We start from the raw sequence: 19,822 nt of genomic DNA on the forward strand, positions 1-19,822 counted from the left end.
AATCCAGAATTATGAGGAATTTTGAGGAGAAAGAAGACTATGTCGGTTGGGGCAATTAAAGCCTACAGGAATATCTCAGTCTTCCAAAAAAATCAATGGACACCTCACCTTTTTTTTAGGAACAATTAAGGGATTAAATATGGGGAATGAGGTTATTTTGGTCAAAAATTATATCCTAAAATAGAAAGATTCTGAAATAGGATTTGTATTTAGTTTGCCCAAAAAGGAATACACACATTATATTACAAGACGGAGGGAATAGTGTGAAATGGATGTGAGCGGAAGTAGTAAAGTAGGTTAGTGTTAGTTATGTATAGACTAATACATAACAATATTAAAATATAATAAAAGTACATGAAAGAGATAAAAAAAAAAAAAGCAATGTAAACCCCACCATCACGTGAAAAGAGAGAAAACAGTTATGGGACCACACTCTAACTGTACCACCAAAAGCTTAATACCATTGGAATTTTATTTCAATATTACTAAGAGTGTATTTAATACCACTACAAGCATGTATAGTATCATTGAATATACAATGGTATTATTTGACCACACGATGAGGACCACACTTTTATTGCACCATCGGAAGCTTATTAACTAGTAAGTACTATTGATAGTGCATTTAGTACCACTACAAATATATATAGTGCCACTGAATTTGCAATGGTATTATTTGACCTTCCAATGATACTACTCTAAATTCATGGGCATACTACATGAAATTCTATGTGAATTTACTAATATGTCCTCGGTTATGCATCTGGCCATGCATAACCATTATCCCTTTAGAATGCCTCGTGGATGTGATACCATTCAATTGTTTGATTGGATACATTTTTAAGGTTCATGTTAGCCAACTAGAAATACTTTTGCGATTAAGTAAACATTTGTATTCTGTAGTTCAATAAACATAAGTTCAACTTTATACAAATAATATCATTTTAGCAAAAATTAATTTTAGTTCATTACAAAAAAGTTTTAATCACTAAAATTCAACAATTTTAAAGAACAAATATAATAGAGAATTAATATAAAAAAAAAATTAAGTTTGTAAAACTAATTCCACTTCAGTAAAAATAATTTCAATTTAACATAAATAATGTGAAAAGAGGAGGTCCTTAGTCTTACACAATTACGCTCTTAATGACCACTCTCAGAAACAGTGAAGTCTTTCCATTGTCAAGTTCAAAAGAGGGATATGTTTCCGTTGCTTTTGGCAAGGTGAGTCTTTGCTGGGGCACAAGATTAGATGAATCCAATTAAGCAGATCAGTTTGGGGCGTAAACGCATTATCCTTGTCGATTAGAAGTGTTAGTATTGAATGTATATACTTAAGACAAATTATTCTTCTTACAAATCATGACAGTTCTCAACAAAGGGTCCGACTTCTAGTTGATTCACACTGGAAATGGAATGAAAACCAACATAACAATATCCCATTTACAGTAAAAGTTTTAGAGTACACTCAACAAAATTTACGAAGCTTGAAAAACAAAGTATTGCAACTAGAGAATCATCACAAGAAACTGATCTCAATCAAGGTGACTCGCATCTGTCAGCCTCATCAAATAGCAGATAACTCAAGAAAGTCTCCACAAATGGATCTAGTAAAGTCTGGCCATTGATTACCTTTGTCGTGGCAACGATTATATCATATGCCATCAGTTTCTGAAAATTAAAAATTGCAATCAGAGGTTTCACCAAGGAAAATCAATAAAGGACGGTGTCACTGAAGGTGCAGAATAAAGAGGAAAAACAAATCACAGGCACACAAGTGCACACTGATACTGTGATAGATACAAAATTACGAACGGGTAAACCCTTAGAGTTGGATAGCAATCTTAGTAATAGAAATATGATAAAAATCATGATCTTTCAAATTTTTAAAATTTTCAAAGTCCTAACAGCTTGGTAAATCCACCTTTGCCTTCATTGAAGGCAGTAATTAGTTGACAAGAAAGAAAAGAGTACTGTTAATTTCATCACCCACAGTCAAAGTAGCGCAGATACAACAAATTAAGGTTCTCATGTCTACTCTAGATGCTAACTTAAGATTAACAGTTCAAATTTAGTCTAGTAATCACAAGATTAAATCAAACCTGAGAACTGAGAAAGCGAAGTGCAGATATCTCAGCAAATGTCACCCCACCAACAAAAACCACAAGTACTACAGAGCGTCTTCCAGATGCCGCTCTGAAACATAGGAAAGCCCCACAAAGGCAGGAGATGTCAGTATATAAAGCAGCTTTTTTGGACTGGAAATAGTAGATACAAATGCGACGATATGCAGAATATCACTATTCCGGATACTTATTTTTAGAAACTTAAAACTTCAAAGTTTCTGAATAGAATATAATCTAAAAAGATTACTTTAAATCTTTAGTGTCAATAAAGCAAGGTCAAATTAAGAATAGCACATTGTTATTTCAACCATATTCGATATTGAAATAAACAGACAAAAAGGGAATAACTCATATAAGGTTTTGTAACACGTAATGAGTGCATACTTGTCAACATTAGCTGATCCACCTGACAGTGACTCCACTGATGAGCCCCTAGATAATGCCCCCTAAAGATAACATGCCATCAATTAAGATCATAGCAGTAAGAAGAAAAAAAACAGTTGCACTAAATCTATAAACATACGAAGATAAGCAAAGCTCACTTTTTTTGTTTCCAAGTGTGGTCCAGGTAGCAACTTTAATATTTCTTCAATGGAACGCCTACATAATCAATAAAAATCAGAACCATGATACTGAAAAAAAAAAAATCATTAGAAATATACCAGCAAAACTGTGTATTTCATCCTCCTGAACAGATGAATAATAGCATATGATGGGAACTAGAGAGTTTATAAACATAAGAGAAATTTTTTTATGAATATATCATGGCTATAGACTAAATTTAGGGGTAATAATGCAAAAAAAAATAATCAAGGAGTATGAATGATTATAAGCTGGAAATTACAGCCAAATGGTAATTTTACTTTCTCTCTCTACAATTCACAATACAGAGTATATAGGTATTAAATATTTGTTTGTGAGATAATAATGTTGGATATAGGTATTAGCCAAAATTTTAAGGACTGATATCCACGCACATCTTCTTATGGACTCTTTAATTCCTAAAAACAGATCCACAACTACTAAAAGACAGCTGAACTGTAGGAACAGAGACAACAGGCACATGGAGTAAGGTGATTAAATACTCAACCTACATTAATAATAGAAGTGTTTGACTGCAGCTCATACAACATGACAGCAATCTAAATTCACTAGTTCGTATCTATAGACAACCAACAATGATGCATTAATTTTTTTTTTTTTTTTTTTTTTTTTTGACGGGGTGATGCATTAATTTAACAGCCTATTAAGTATGATAAGTGCCAGTGCAGTTTCTTTATAAACCGATTTATGACCTTGAAAGTCTATGTGGAAAACCTTTTGATATGGGTATTTATACTTTCCATGCCATATTTTTCAGCTCTGGTATGCCAAAGTCAAGAGGCAATACTGCAAGAATGAGTTGATTCATAATATTCAACAAACACACAGATATCACCTAAGAAAGTGATAATCAAGCAAAAAATCAAACTCTAGTAGCAATTATGCATTGTAAATTGGTAAGAACACAGAACCACTTTGAGGTATAATTTTAAATTTTTTTTTTTTTTTTTTAATATTTTATCTTTTTATCTTTTTTTTTTATTTTTTTTTACAACACTTTGAAGTGTAGTTGGTGCCCAGATAATTGGAAGTAAAAAATGTAAGGCCAAACCTAAAAGAACCACCGCAGAAAAGATATAGTAGATATGAGTCTAAACTAATATCTCAGAGATGAATTTCCTTACCATCCAGATCTAATTGCTTGCTGGATCAGACGTATACTAAGTGGTGCATATCCAGAGAAGACATAAGAAATATCGTTGGGGCTGTCATAAACCACGCCACAGAAGTCAGCAACAGAGATGATATACAAAGTATTCAATTAACACATAAAATGAAATCAGCATCATAATCAGAGCAGGCATACAAAGATATGCTAAAAAGCACATTCATAACCAACAACATTATACACCAGGTCATAAATGGAGGCAGTGTTTCAGACTATTTTTGGCTCCAAAAGAAGTTGACAAAAATTAATTTACCATAAAGCAACAAAGAAATTAAGGAATAACATCTAACCAGATTGCAATACACTTTAAAAATAGCTTACACCTTACAGCAAACAACTACATGCAGCTATTTATGGCCTACATACTTTAATCATTTCAGTGAGAAAGATACTTATACTAATTTTAAAATAAAATAAAATAAAAAATAAAAAAAAAGATGAAGATAAGGGTGACAATCACGACATGTCAGCTTCTTAATATTGTAAATTTTGAAAAACATATACATCACATCACACTTTTCATAGAACTCAATAAGGTTTTGAAAAGATGAACTCCAAAAACCATCTAATACAAGAATTATACATAAGGGCAAGGCAATTTATGAAGTTCCGTCAATATGAAAAATTCAATCAGGGTGTCAAAATTTCACATAGCTATACAATAAAACAGATATCCATCACCTTATTCTTAAACCTTACTGTTAAGATAAAATAATGAGAATCAATGTTGATAATCTCACTAAAAAAAATGAATCAATGTTGATAACAATACCAATGTACGCTGCTTTGGTGTTCTTGATATAACTTCACTTATTAGGACCTAGCAATTAAGAAAATAGCTTAAATAGGTAGAAGAGGGCTTACATTACTATTTGGGGGCTTTATTAGCTCTTTACTTGTGTTTATCCAGCATACTCTCTCATCAGGGTCCCTGACTGCTCATCCAGCATGCTAGAAATTACTAAACAATTATCTATGGTTGGAGACTTGGAGATAGTGGAGGAATAGGTAGAACTTGGTGGATTGAATCTAAAACTGTATACTTCAGAATACATTCAAGTTTCTGGAATACTGTACCTAGAATAACCCAGTTGAGAACATGGTTTTGGCATTTTGATGAACCTTACACCCTTCAGTAAAATACTATAATAGGGACTTGTGAATCATGCCTTAACACTAACTCTTGGAAATTTATCTAATAGGTATTTTCCTCTTACAAATCTCGCAAGGCTACCGTAATCTTGCATCACTATGGACACCAGTCTTTACTCTATCACCTTCCTTTACGGAGCACTATCTCAATTAAGAAAAAAAATTGAAGAACATGGGCTAACTTTAACTCTTTAGTGGATGGAATTGGCCGGAACTTATCCAAAACCTTAGCACCAATAATGAAGGGGCCAAATCTAGGTATCGCATGTTTGCAATCACGAGGAAAAGGTTAGTGGTCACCTCTCTTTCTCTTCTGTTGTTGTAGTTGGAAGGTGGGAAGAAGATAACGGAGGTTGGTGATGATTCAAATCTAACCATCCCTGATAGTTAGGGGGGTGAACTGTTGGTGGGGGCCACGGTTGTCAATCTTGTCATGAAGGAGAGCCAGTAACAGTATTGCAAGACTAGTGGCGCGGTGTAAGTGGTGGGCTGATGGTTATTCTCTCTCAGCACAATCATTGTGTTTTTGGAAGTGACTGAGTGGTCGTGGTGGTAAACCATAGACAGTTCGGTGGTGGCTAAGCAGTGGTGAGGTTGGAGAAAAAGGAGAAAGAAAGGTGATGGAAGAAGTTGGAGTGGTGTTGGGTAAGGAAATAGTGTGGTGTAGGTCTATAGGATAGGCTGGTAGGTAGGGTGTTTAGCCTAACCATGGTTAGATATTAATGAAAACTAACCCATTTGAGCCTCGTTAAGGTCATTTATGGGAAACTTTTTTAAATTAGGATTATTTTGTATAATAAAAAGGACCGCCATTTCGGGGGCTATCATTCGGAATTTCCCATTTTTAATAATATGTTCAAAAGTTTTACTCATATGTTCTAAATTTTTACTCACATGTTCTAAATTTAGCTCATATGTTCTAAATTTTTATTCACATACTCTAAACAATAAATCAAATGTTAAAGTTTTACTCATATGTTCTAAATCTTAAATTAGGTTTTCTAAAAAAAAATTCCACAATTTCTAAATCTTTAATCATGTTATTACTCTTATGTTTTAAAATTTAAAAAGATGTTCTAATTTTTGCTTGTGTGCTTTAAAATTTAAATCATATTTTCTAGATTTAAAATCATCATATGTTCTAACTTATTTACTAGTACGTTCTAAATTTTACTCACATGTTCTAAATTTAAAATTTGTACTCATTTTTCATATAAGTATGATGTTCTCACATAGGGACCTATTCTCATAAGATCTCTCCACTGTATAAATACTAGCGTCAAATAAGAATTGAAATATTTACATCATTAGGTTTAAACCTATGTTAATCGAACACAGCAAAAATCGTGAAGTGTCTGTGACACGACACGACACGAACACGGACATGGGATACGTGTCCAACCCTTCACTGGGCACTCGGACGCTTCCATTAAGAATGGAGAGGAAAAAAGAGGAGAAACATGAAAGAAAAACACATCTTGTTCGAAGACCACCATTGATATGGAGAAGATTGAGAGAAGAAGATTGCCATTTATTAGGAGAAATTACCGAGGAAAGAATTAAAATTAAAAAAAATAGGGGTGGACATAATGAAAAATTTAAAGCTTTGTAATATATAATTTATTTATATTAAATTAGGTGACATATTGACATGTCCCCGTACCCGTGTCCAAATATCGGACAGAGTCCCATGCCCTTAAAATTTGGAACTTGCCGAATTGGACACTTGGACATGTGTCCGTGTCCGACACTTGTTCCCGAGTCCATGTAACATAGGTTTAAACAATAACCTAAATAGCCAAATTTCATGATTTAAGAATAAAGATAGTCCGATATGCTGAAAATTTTAAACAAAAGTAATAAAACAAGTAAACCAACCAAATGTATGAATTCTAAGTTATACTTAATTACTATGCATGTGGGTACTTTTGCTTTAAAGTGGCGAAAGATAAAGAGTAGGGGCTTTATTAAATATAATTGGACTCCATAAAATGGGATTCTATATGTTAAAAAAATGAATAAAATGTTACCATAAAAGGAATAAAGTAAAGGTGAGTACAACTTAGAAAACCTGATGAAAACGGAAAGTGAGTAGAATTTTTTTACCCTTATTGTACTATTGCAATATAAGCCAAGAGGGTACTATGGTCTTTTCAGGGGGACACCTACCAAGCAATGCTTAGCTCGCTTGATTAGGTTCTTACATCATATTCTTGAGGTTTGGGGTTCAAGTCTTTCCTAGTGAGGGTGCTTGGGGCCAAGAATTCCCTTACATTTCCCCCCATTCCCAAGTAACCAATCCGCAAATACTGGACCAAGAAAAACCATGGGGGTAGAAGTCTAGTCAAAAGGGGTGGTTGTGGGTGTAAGGGAAATCAGGGAAAGGGGTGATTGGGAATAAGGATTAACGAAAAGGTGAACCCAATCAAATCTATTCATCAAAAGTAGGGAAATGGTAATTGTGAACTAAACATGTAAACCATAAATTCCTTTCCCTTTTTACCTTCCCCAAATTATGATGCTTAACTAGAGAACCAGAATACTGTTTGGTATCATGCTCCAAATACTGGGGAAATTCCCAGATTAGCAATTTCTTAAGTTCAACGTACATATGCTTTCTATATGTCTTGGTAACTGTTGGAAGAATGTTAAAGTGTTTCCATTACACAATTTAACTAAATTTGAACCAATCAAAACAACCTACTTTATCTGAAGAAATGCCAACCAGAAATCCATGGTGGCAGTTTAGTGATTCACCCATCAGCAAGTCATTATGAAATATATTCTGCTACATTTACTTACATAATGACCAGTAGAAAATTCTCACCTTAACAGCATATATGACAAAAAAAAAAAAAAAAAAAAAAAAAAAAAAAAAAAAAAAACCACAAATAATAATTCAACAGGAAATGATGACAGATGTCAGAGTGCATACTTGGCTGTATTAGTATCCTCAACTACAAGACGCATAGCTCATTTTACAGTCAACCAGTTGCTTCTCATTTCCTGTCAGGATCAACAAGACAACAAGCATTAAATAACTACCAATAAACAACACAATAATTATGATTGACAAGTCAATATTGCTTATATTTGCTATAACAGATGAACATAACCTGTTTTCTAAAAAACCCAGCCTCTTCCAGATTATTCAGTGTGGCCATGTGCTCAAATCCATAGCTATGAAGTATCTCTCTCCTTCATCAAACAAATGTACCATACAACACTCAGAACACAGTATTTTGAAAAAAAAAATAAAAAATTTGTTGCTATGATATGTAAGACAGAAAACATATTTATAAAATAAAAATTATGATAAAAAAACAAATTGAAAATTAGACATCAGGTATAGTCCGTAAAGATACCTCAGATAGTCAAATTGTCTCTTGGGCAATCCTGAATTTGTAACAGAAAACAAGATGAGAAGTCGGAGGACACTGGCAAGACGTTCCTGCTTGTGAATCATTTCTTCAATATACTCGAAAGATCTGCATTTTACATAAGCAATGGATGTGTCATTACGTGACTAGCAGAACCTTACACATAAAACCCTTGGCCAAACACATAATGCATCTACACAAAGCGGTGGAGCTAATGTGAAACCCACCACACATTCATCTGGCTAGGCAGCTAGCGTGCACTCAAACTGTGAAGATACTAAATTCACAAACAGGTACATTTTTCCAGCATCTAGACATCCACTATTAATACAGAATACACTAATGAAACTCCGCTTATTATGATATTTAAACTTATTTTTGAGTAATGCTGATACTCGAGAATTCAAACTAGACCATTCTGTGACATAAAACCTACTTTGCAACAAAATTTAAGCTTGCCATTTTGCAAAATGCTGTTGTGTAATGTGGCTTTGACATCAATCAAAGACCGCTAGTTTACTGTATGGATACAATAGGATTCACAATTAAGATAAATTGTTTTCATATTAGTCAACTACCAATGCTTAGAACCTCTTATTTCTATTTTAAAAAAACAAGATAAGTGCTAAACAGTAGAATATAGTTTATGCTATACTGTAAAAGATGTTTTTTTCCCCTACAATCTGTAATTACAATAATGAAGTGGATCTTTTACAAGTCACGTCACTGGCCACAAAATTTGTCAAACAACCATGAGATGCGGCTTCCATGACACTGCGACCATGATTTTTTTTCACATGGGTATACAACTCATTTTTACTGTTAAACAGACATGATCGTCAGCTTTAAATCCCCAAACAGCACATTGTATACAGTAAAAGAGACATGCTTTACCATTTCTACGTCCTACAAATTGGTATTTAAGTCTACTTTCACCAATGATCAGATGTTCTCTCTCACTAATTTGACAACGTAATCTCTACAGAACTAAATTACTCTACCAAAGCCCCACTCATTTGTTCTTGATTTAGCAAAAGAAGTCATCAAATTATTTTTCCATGCTTATTAAACTGTATGTCTGTATCAGCAGAAAATAACAGTAACATACATGTCATAGCTCTCAGATTCCACAATAGTATGTTCCATGTCAAGACGCCCAAGAAATGATGGCTTGGATGTCAATGTGGACAAATATTGAGCAAGATTTATGTGCCTCTAGACCAAAAAGAAAGGCAAGTTAAACTCTTGAACTCAATTGCTAACAACCAATCAAAAAGTTCGGAAACTATACACAAGATATCACTTACAGTCATCTCTGGCAAGGAGTTAAGCTTCTTGACGAAGTCCTTCAGTTCGGATACTGTTGATTCTGAAATTATTTTTTGACAAATGCAATTGGGTTTAAAATCGATATCTAAGTGCGTTGTATTACAGTAGAAGTTAATTTCTAAAATTTCTTATTTTTCAGTAGCAGACTATCATATTACCAGCCTAACTATTTCCCATACATGTGCAAGATGCTTAGTAACATGTATAGATGTACTAAGGTTCATTCTAGAACCTTGAATCACTCTCCTTGAAGCAAGAGGGAAGACATAATCCCACTCTTAGAGGCCTTCACACAAAATTACTTTTGAGAGATTCAAATATCACTATGATCTCGTTAGAGGCTTGCCAGTTAAGCAGGCAAAACCTGCAGAACAAGGGATTCATTTTCAAAAAAGACATAAATTGCAGAGAAAACTTATTCAGCTAGCAGTTACCCAGCTCCAAGTAGTACAGAACAACTATGAATATATAAAACAGATACTCCTTCCTTTTTGTTCCACCCACATTTTGTTTTGGGGTACTTTTTTTTCCTTACCCCCGTGATTATCCACTTTATTCACACACACATGCACACACTTCCTAATAAACCCATTTTCCTAGGGTGCGAATCTACAATGATTAGAACAAAAAGGAACAAAGCAAGTATATAAAGTATCAAAAACAGAGCTACAATACATATGGAAAACCATCTCAAAATTTCATACACAATTAAATTCCCTGGCATCAACTTTGTACAAGTAGATATACGCCTTAGGACTTAGCATACTCATAAATGAAGGAAATTCATGTTTTGTGAGTCACATCCAACCAAAAGTTAAGAGATACACAATTGCAAGAGGTTTCAGCATGTAACATACTATTCCACTGAATTGATGTAAACTACAAAGCATGTACAACAGTAGATAACTTACAGTGGTTGTTATATCAGTATAGTCTTGTTTCATGGATGTTGCTTTTTGACGTAAGACCTGCAATTTTGTGTTAACATATCTGAGAAGATCAACAGGGAATTAAAAAAAAAAATAAAAGAAATTGACCAATTAGCCAAATACAAGTAATTGGAGATTCGAGCAATTGGCAACCTGGACAACTACTACAAAATTGAGGTCCCGAGTCTCCTTAAAAAGCTTGTCACTGAAAAACAAAAAAATGGTGAGATAGCTGGAATAGGTTTACTTAAAGATGGGATATCTGTGAAAAACACCTCTCATCTAACATATACAAATTTTTTTGTGAAATAGTCTCAGTATATTAAATGGATGACGAGAGCTTATTTATCAAGCAAGAGTATTTTTGCCTTAAAGTATATTGTTTTGGCACAATTCATAAAATTCCAAGTGCCAAAACAATATACTTTAAGGCCAAAACACCGAATAATACCTAGCACTTCAGAAGGTTTTTTTCCTTCTACATACCACAACCCCTAGATGCGTACCCACTTCGAAAGTCAAAACAAGAGCTCATAAATAGTTCTCTAATAATCACTCTAGCATATAATCACATCAAATGCTTTTAGAATGACAATTAAATTTTCTCAGTTTTTCTATTTTAACATTCCACTTTGAAAGTTTGAATTTCACGTTTGAACAACTTTGAGCTTCGATATTTGTAATTATCTACAAGTCATAAAATGTTGAAATTTTAAATTAATATGAGACATATCAAATATAAAGATCTTTGGTGAATTGTAAAAAAATCAATTATCTTTGGTAACATTGTTTTTTTTTTTTTTTTTATCTCTCTGGTAAATTGTAAAAAAATCAATTATCTTTGATAACATTGTATTATCGATTATCAAAGATAATAACTATTTTAATTAAAATAGTTAACCATGGTTAGTTTGTAAACTTTTTAATTATTAAATTATATTATAAACAAATTTCTTTTTTAAAAAAAAAAGCCACCCCTCCCCCTTACCCTCCACTGCCAGTACAGTGGTCCCCCCTCCCTGCTGGCGCCAGGCCTCACCTCCTCCGGCGTCCCTCACCTCAACACCCCCAGCCCCCCTTTCTCTGAATCGCTCTCATCCCAAAACACACCACCCAAATCCCCACCCAAAATTAGCCCCTCCCCTTCCCCCACCCCAAACTACGCCCCCAAACCCCAAAAACTTTGATCTCGATTTCCCATTTCAATTTACTCCCACAAAATATACAGATCTACAGTTTTCAATTATTTTTCCTGAGTTCTTCTTTTTACTAAAAATTCTGCACATGGTGTTTGTTAAAATTCCTCAAATAACTCAAAAGCTCTTTTTAAAATGAAAATGGACTTATGGGTGTCGGAGTGGGGTCGCCGGGAGGAGGGGCTGCCGGCAGGGGGAGGAGGGCTGATCGGATGGCAAGGGAGGGGGTGGGTTTAATTTTTTTTTTAAAAAAAATAGTTAAAATTTAATAAAAAAAATTTAATCATTAATGTCATAAGTAATAAATATAATTAATTTACGATTACCAAAAAAAATAAGTTTTTTTTCAGTTTACCAAAGAGAAAATTGTAAAACAGAGTGTTCTAAAGAGAATTTCCCAATATTTTTATATGTTAGGGACTGTATGGTTCATCTAATTTTGTCTGAAATTATTATGCTATCAGGATCAAGTTGCGTATCTAATAAACATATAGTTTAAAGTTATGATCATTCAATTCATAAGAATGTGAACATATGGTTCATACAACAACAGCAAACCCTTAATCCCAAAATTTGTGGTCCGTTAACATGAAACAATATTCAAAACCCTTCGTGAAAAGTGAAATGAACATGTTGTTCATACATTTCAAATATTATGCATATTTAGTTCACATCTTATTAAATATACTCTTGTTCTTTAAAGATTGCCCCATATGACTTTTTAAGAAGTCTCAAAAAGGAAACATTAAAATGCTTTTGATTACAATTCCATGTTAACACTTTTTAACGGTAGCCTCCTATAGTAAAAGACAATTCTGAACAGATCTTGAAATTGAGCCTTTAAGGGTTGATCTCCAAACCAAATGGTCATGCCCAAAAAAACTAGCAAACAATCTACACCTTAGAAACCATCCATGTACTTAATACATGCAACTCTTGCAAGCCTAATCTTGAGAAGAAGACACCAACATAATGTCTCTACACCTTATAAATAGTATGATGAAATTCTCTCATGAAGCAAAACCTCCACTGCCACTTTGCCTTGAGAGCTTCATTTCATTTCACTTTTAAAGGCATTCAAAAGGCACTCCAATCACAGAACTCATTTTCTATCTCCGTTTTTTAATTCTTGTCCAACTCTTCCCTCCTTCCAACTTATCAACAAATTTATCATCTAATTCTTGTAACTGTGTAAACTGGTCCACTACTTTATCAGACAAAATTACACAGTATACTAACAGTAAACTGAATAACAAAAGCAGTTTACGCATGCATGCTCTTACCTCATCCAACAAGCTTTCATAAGTTAATTGGGTACACATTGGAGTTACCATGTCCACCTGCAATGAAAAAATTATCAGATAACCTGCCATCACTTAGAACTTGACTATTATCCACCCAAAAGTTTAGCAATGTGAAACTTAGATTTTGAAGTGATGACTAGCTCATTCAGTAACATGGAAACCTATTTCTATTTTTCCAGTGGAATAAAAAGCATGTTGTTTAAACAAAGAAAAACCTAGATATTTCACTCTATTATCATAACAAATGAACAGAAGCATAAGAACATTTATTTTGTTTGCCTTATCCTAAAGATTAACATTTATCTAGGTTGCACTCCACATAATATGCTTCCTTGTTCATTGCCCAAAAAGAACCAAGAATTGAAGATCAAGGTTATATATTATATGACCTAGTTCAATCAAGCAAGAAATGGAAGGCAATTCAAAATTTTACCTCTCTATCTAGCAAGATCAGTGTACTTATATCTGGTACCACCTGAAAGTGATGGGCATAAAACATGTGAATGATTAACCAAGCAAAAGAAACTAGCATTTTCAAACAAATTTCAAACTCAATATACACTCAAAAGTCAAAGCTCAATTACATCATCTATGTTGACTGGCTCTTCTGTCTGCATTCTATCCAAAATCTCAGCAATACGGACTGAAGCCTTGCCTTTCGCCCTCACATTTGGTATCAAACCAAATGAAAACTGTACACATGAAATAGAGAAAGGTTCAGGAAAACTACCTAAATCACTTTTCGAAAAACATCTTGCTACAAAGTCATCAAGATACTGATGCACCTAAAAATTATTACGTTCTAACAATGAAAATAATTACTTCCTAACAATGAGCCTGATTTAATGTTGCTTGATCTCAAGGACTAACATTTGAAACATGAGAGAATTTAGAGGATGCACTGCAAGTATGCAACAATGTTTGGTATAATTTGAAGCATTTAACTGTAAGGTATCTAAAGTTTAGATTCAGAACTTTGGTTTTCTAAAGAATGAAATCTTGCTGAGTAGAATACAACTGTTTTTGTCCCTCAGATCCAATTATTCAGGTCATATAGCCATGTAATCATGCAAAACTAATTGTTAAGCATGTACGTTTTACTTTGAGAGAGCTCATTGAGCAAAATTAATGGACAAGGCATAAAGTTTGAAGCTTTTAATGATATGCTAGGATATTAGGTCTAATCCTTTAACTTCAAGGCATTTTTAACTTCAACTTATTACTTAATACTTATTTTTCTTAAATTTAGAGAAGACCATACAGTATAGATCAGACCAGAAAGATACTAATAAAGAACTTGACAATTTAAAATCACAGCACCTTAAATAAGGTGAAGAGAACAAAGCCTAGGCCTGCTTAGCCAAAATGAAACTAGAAAAGAATTAAAAATAGGAACTGCAATATATAACAAAAGACAATCCAATTTTAAGGATCACTTTACAGTAATGTGTTTTTGTAACGTTAGATTTAACCCCAATTTTGTAGATAACTTCCCTCTTACATTATGTTTTTCTTAGCAACATAATATCACTATTATTAGCATGAGAAATTTATGAACACGAACAATACTCTAAGAATTGTTACTATTTTGTATTAAGCCAATTAGACAGCCCAACTATTATAATGCAATTATCAATAATAAAAATTGATAATAGAAGATAAAGCACAGCCTTGCATATCCTGCTAAAAAATTCGTAATTTTACTAATTGAAAGCTGCTACTCAACAAACAAAGAATCATGGTTGCCACTCATTTTCCTTGTATAACTGCTATTTTAAGAATCAAGGTTTGTGCAATTCAAGAGCAGCTTTGGGGTCTCACAAACCCAAAAGGCAGAAGGTAAAGCAATAATGGAATCAACATTGCAAACACTTCTCTGTCTATAACATCAACAATTCCTTCCTGAAAAAGATTCCCCACTCCTCCTGACCTTCATTTTTCATACAAAAATAGTTCCAAGAAAATCATAAAGGTGCAGTGGCATAGCATGCATATGTGTGTATCCTACATTCACTCTAGTCGAAAGTGCTACATACATTGGAACATTGGATGTCCAAGAAAAGTATCTCATTCAAAAGTTCCTAATTATGTCGTCAGTAAAGTAGACAAGAGAGATAATATCTAATTATGTATCACAACAATAAATCTTATTCAATAAACAACATAGCAATGGAGGCATAATAAAGGCTTGAAATCAGAAAGAACAAACCTCAAGCCTATGAATGGCTTTTGCAATATGCCAAAGAGAGCTTGTATCAGCATCAGCTAGCACTCCTAAACCACCACAAAGGGAAAGGCTAAGAGAAACATACATTATACTACAAAGAGTATATTGGAAACATTACACAAGCAAGGCTATTACCTTGTATGCAAAGTCAAGTTCAAAAGATATCACATCCTCATCAGATGGAACCATGTATAATGGGTATTCTCCAATAGTCAATAAATCATGTACTTTTTCCTCTTTCAGTATCTGAACTCAAAGAAAAGAGTAGAGTTTAGATTACAAATTTATATTTCCTTAAAGACCTATAATCACATGGTAACCACCATACTACAACATTTTGAATGTATATAAACTAACAAGATTTCAGCCCCAAAGTTCAATAAATTGCTGAGCAAAGCTAGTGTCACTTTCTTTTTTTTTTTTTTTTTTTGGTAGGGGGGGCGGGGGGGGGGGGGGGGCTTAAGGAGAAGTCCTTTGCAAGTAGGGGGGAATATTAGGAATCCCACTTTCTAGGGGTGAGAATCAAACCACTTCACATGAATGGAAAGAAAGCCTCCAATCACTAGGCCTTGATTCTCAGCTAGTGTCACCTTATTTAGTAATTTTAATGAATAAACAAGAAAATCGAGCAGCTAAATAATAGCAGCTTTGAACGTAAATAATGCCATCCATGATAAATTCATCATCACCTCTCTCTAGCCCCCACATTCAAAGCAACAGAAAGTACCTGTTCGCATGCCACAGAACGCCGAGGAACAAAGTAAAGATAGTATTCCCTTTGTAATCCCTTTGATGTGTTGTCATGAATATGCAGGGATATATGTCTCATCATTTCAAGTTGATTACACACAAGGTACACCACTTTCGTGCATTCAGTTTGTAGAGGTTCAGCTGACAGATGTCGCAATTCTACCCCATGTTCCTGACCCAGATGTCATAAGACAGCATTAGTATCAACAGAAGTTACACATGCCAACCAACAAAATAAATTAAAATCAGGTTTGCTTTACACATAAAGCTCTAGAGATACTGTTCACTTTCTCTACTACTAATTAATTTTACATCAAGAGGAATGACATTTGTTTAACGAATTACCTATTGCTTTCTCATTTCTCTCTCAAATAAAACAATAAGAAACCCTGTTGTGTAGTTGTCAGATTTCATTTTCCTCCACATCATCATAAAAAAGGGCATTTTACACACTTTAACTATATTTTGCAGTTTTTTAGATATAATAATCCATATAATGATCATTCATGCAGCCACTATTCTATCAACAGTTTGGCTATAGTCATATTTTTTCATTTCTAAACCTACATCTCTACTCCTCATTCCCTCTACACTACTTCAAGTTTTTTAGCATACCTGTCATACCTCTGAGATCTGACCAAAACTTCAAATAGACAGTTACGACTCTTGTTGTTAGTTGCAATTAATATAATTTCAAATCTTTTATAAAGTATCAACAAGTATATAAAAGCTAAATAGCCATTTTTTAAATAAAAATAAATAAAAATAAAAAAAAAAAAAAAAAATTGTGAAATCTGTACAACAGTAACAATAATGATAGTGATCATTATAGCAAAGATTTCAAGGCTAAACCAAGCTCCCAGATCAGTTATAACAGGACCTTAAATTGATCAATTCAAAAAACTCAATTCAAAAACAAACGTCAAGCAATTCTAGCAAATTTTCTCCAGAAATTTACTCATACTTTGAGATACGGAATTAAAAAAAAAAAAAAACTAAGTAATTATAACAGTTTAAAACCTCACATTTCTATACAAATCAACAAGACATGATTCTAAGGAAAATATATTCAAATATCATTTGAATGGTAAGTCCAAAAACTCTTGAATGGCAACGACAAATTCCAACTTATCAACGGACACCGCAATTGCCATTAGACTAATACTAAGACTGATAGAGCTCTTTATAAAAGCTATGAGACATGCACTTAAGAAATTACAGCCCTGCATCTTTTAAAAAAAAAGGACAAAACTTCTGCAAGTTTGCGGCATTATACAGCCCCCAACTCCAACACAACCTCCTACATCTCTCCCTCTATAAATGCATTCTCCACAAGTCCACATTCCCTAGATGATTATCGAATTTTATAATGCCATATCTATGTACTTATGTCTCTTAGCATTATTAAAATCTAAGGTTTTTGTATATATCCTTCTAAACAAAAGTGATCAACTTGGAAAATGTTTGAGATACAGCACGATTAAAGCAAAAGCTGATATCTTAATTTATAGTGACAAAAAAGGCCAAAGTAATTAAACAAAGAAGGGGACATCAACATGAGTTACCTTAAGAAGTGCAGTCTGGACAATAAGTGAAAGAGAGCCACTAAGTTTTGGATCAATGACAAGACATTTTTTTCCGCGAATCTGTGAAACACGAGTAGTGAACAAAAGATTAACATTATCTCAAAAACAGGCTTCTTGTTGAAATGATCAATACAAAGAAACGAGACTTATTGCAAACGCCAACAGAACTCACATTTTTAATAATCGTTAACAACTCCTTCTATGACTGTTCTCTGTATTCAACAGATATTTAAACAAACAATCCATCATCGTATATGAAGGAAAGAATAGCATATTTGAAATTCGATGAAACAAGAATAATTAAGTACCTGAGAGAAGCTAGATTAATTGCAGCATTATCTAAATTAGGAATTTGAGCCATTGACGAAAGGATCCCTCTCAATTAAATACTGTAGCAAATAGAAAACAAAATTCATCTAAGTATTGAATACAAACAATTATAATTTCCCATAAATTTCAACAAATTACAACATTTTAATCTGCAAATCACCGTGAAACAAACTCAATTTGGTTAATTAATTAATGAACTAAATAATTGTTGATGATAAATTCACTCGAATATCTTATAAGTAAAATGTAGAGAGAAAAGGAGAGACTAATTTGACATTGAATGAAAATTATGAAACTAAATTGAAATACTAACCTGAGTTGGATGAATCAACCAATCGAAGGCTGAGTTGGAGGAGAGAGAAAGATAATTTTCGCCCCTTGCCACCGTGCTTTACAAGAGTGTTTTTTTTTTTTTTTTTACAAGAGTGACTAAAAAACAAAAAAACAACAAGCACATCTAAGAAAGACCAAAACAAAACTGAACTGCTATACGTCGTTCACAAATTACAGGGTGACGCTCCCATTTTCATGTGAATTGACTATTTTGCCCTTGAGTGTTTTATTTCCATTTAAGGCTCCACCATGAGTCACTTTAGTTACTAAGATGTTAAATATTATTCCCGAGACCCCACTTGTCTTAAAAAAATCCCGACCCACAAAAAACCCGAGCCCACCATTGTACGGTAATTCCGACCATTTTTAAATCCCGAGTTTGTAAGTCGGAGCCCACTATTGACGATGAGCGATGACAACGTTAGTACGTCGGAGCATTCGTCGGAAGAATCTGTAAGTCGTAGTGTTTTTAAATTTTTTTTTTTTTTATTCACTTCTGCCCAAGAATTCCGGATCTTTTGGGGGGATCCACCTAAAAAATCCGGAATTCTTGGGCGGAAGTGGATTAAATTTGGTCTTTTTAAAAAAAATAAATAAAATTTTAATATTTTTTTTTTTTGTGAGTATTATTATATTGTGTTAGTTATTATTATTATTAATTATGTTTATATTACTAATGTTTTTGTTATTATTATTATTATTATTATTATTGTATTATTATTGTTATTGTTGTTGTTAGTATTATTATTGTTATTGTAATTATTATTACTATTGTTGTTACTATTATTAATATTATTATTGTTATTATTGTTATTATTATTATTATTACTGTTATTATTATTATTATTATTGTTATTGTTATTATTATTATTATTATTGTTATTATTATTATTTTTGTTATTAATAGAAATATTAGTATTATTATTAAATTTAAAATACTAATATTTGCCTCATTTGTTTGGTTTATGGTTAAAGGATTCGGAGGTTGAAGACGGCGGTGACGTTGTGAATTACAGTGCACATTTTGTGACAGACACGGTTTTTCTAACGTTTGACGATGCAGTTAGATGGGCGGATGCTGTTGCAATAAATCTGGGATTTATTTTGGTGAAATCGTCTTTCAACGAACAGAGGGATGGTCAACCATATCGATATTTAAGATGTGATCGGGGACTCAGGAGTAAGCCGAGAGATCTTGAGAACGCAATTCGGAAGGACACCAAAACCAAGGGCATTGGTTGTCCTTTCTACATCAAGATATGTTACGAGTTCAACACCAATACTTGGGTTATCCGGGCGAAAGATGATGCACTGGGACCCACAACCATCCAATGATTGCGTATCCAGAGGGGCATCGTTAAATTAGTGGGTTGAGCCCGAATGCGAAGCAGGTTGTGCGTGACATGACG

The 19,822-nt window shown here is 33.4% G+C and overlaps 1 pseudogene; it reads right to left on the reverse strand.

Moving 5' to 3' along the window:
- Positions 1–1,292: 1,292 nt before the first annotated feature.
- On the reverse strand, positions 1,293–18,978 carry LOC110738512 (annotated as a pseudogene).
- Positions 18,979–19,822: the final 844 nt, after the last annotated feature.

The sequence above is a fragment of the Chenopodium quinoa genome, unplaced genomic scaffold (assembly GCF_001683475.1).
Source record: "Chenopodium quinoa cultivar QQ74 unplaced genomic scaffold, ASM168347v1, whole genome shotgun sequence".
In the NCBI taxonomy this organism is placed as follows: Eukaryota; Viridiplantae; Streptophyta; class Magnoliopsida; order Caryophyllales; family Amaranthaceae; genus Chenopodium; species Chenopodium quinoa.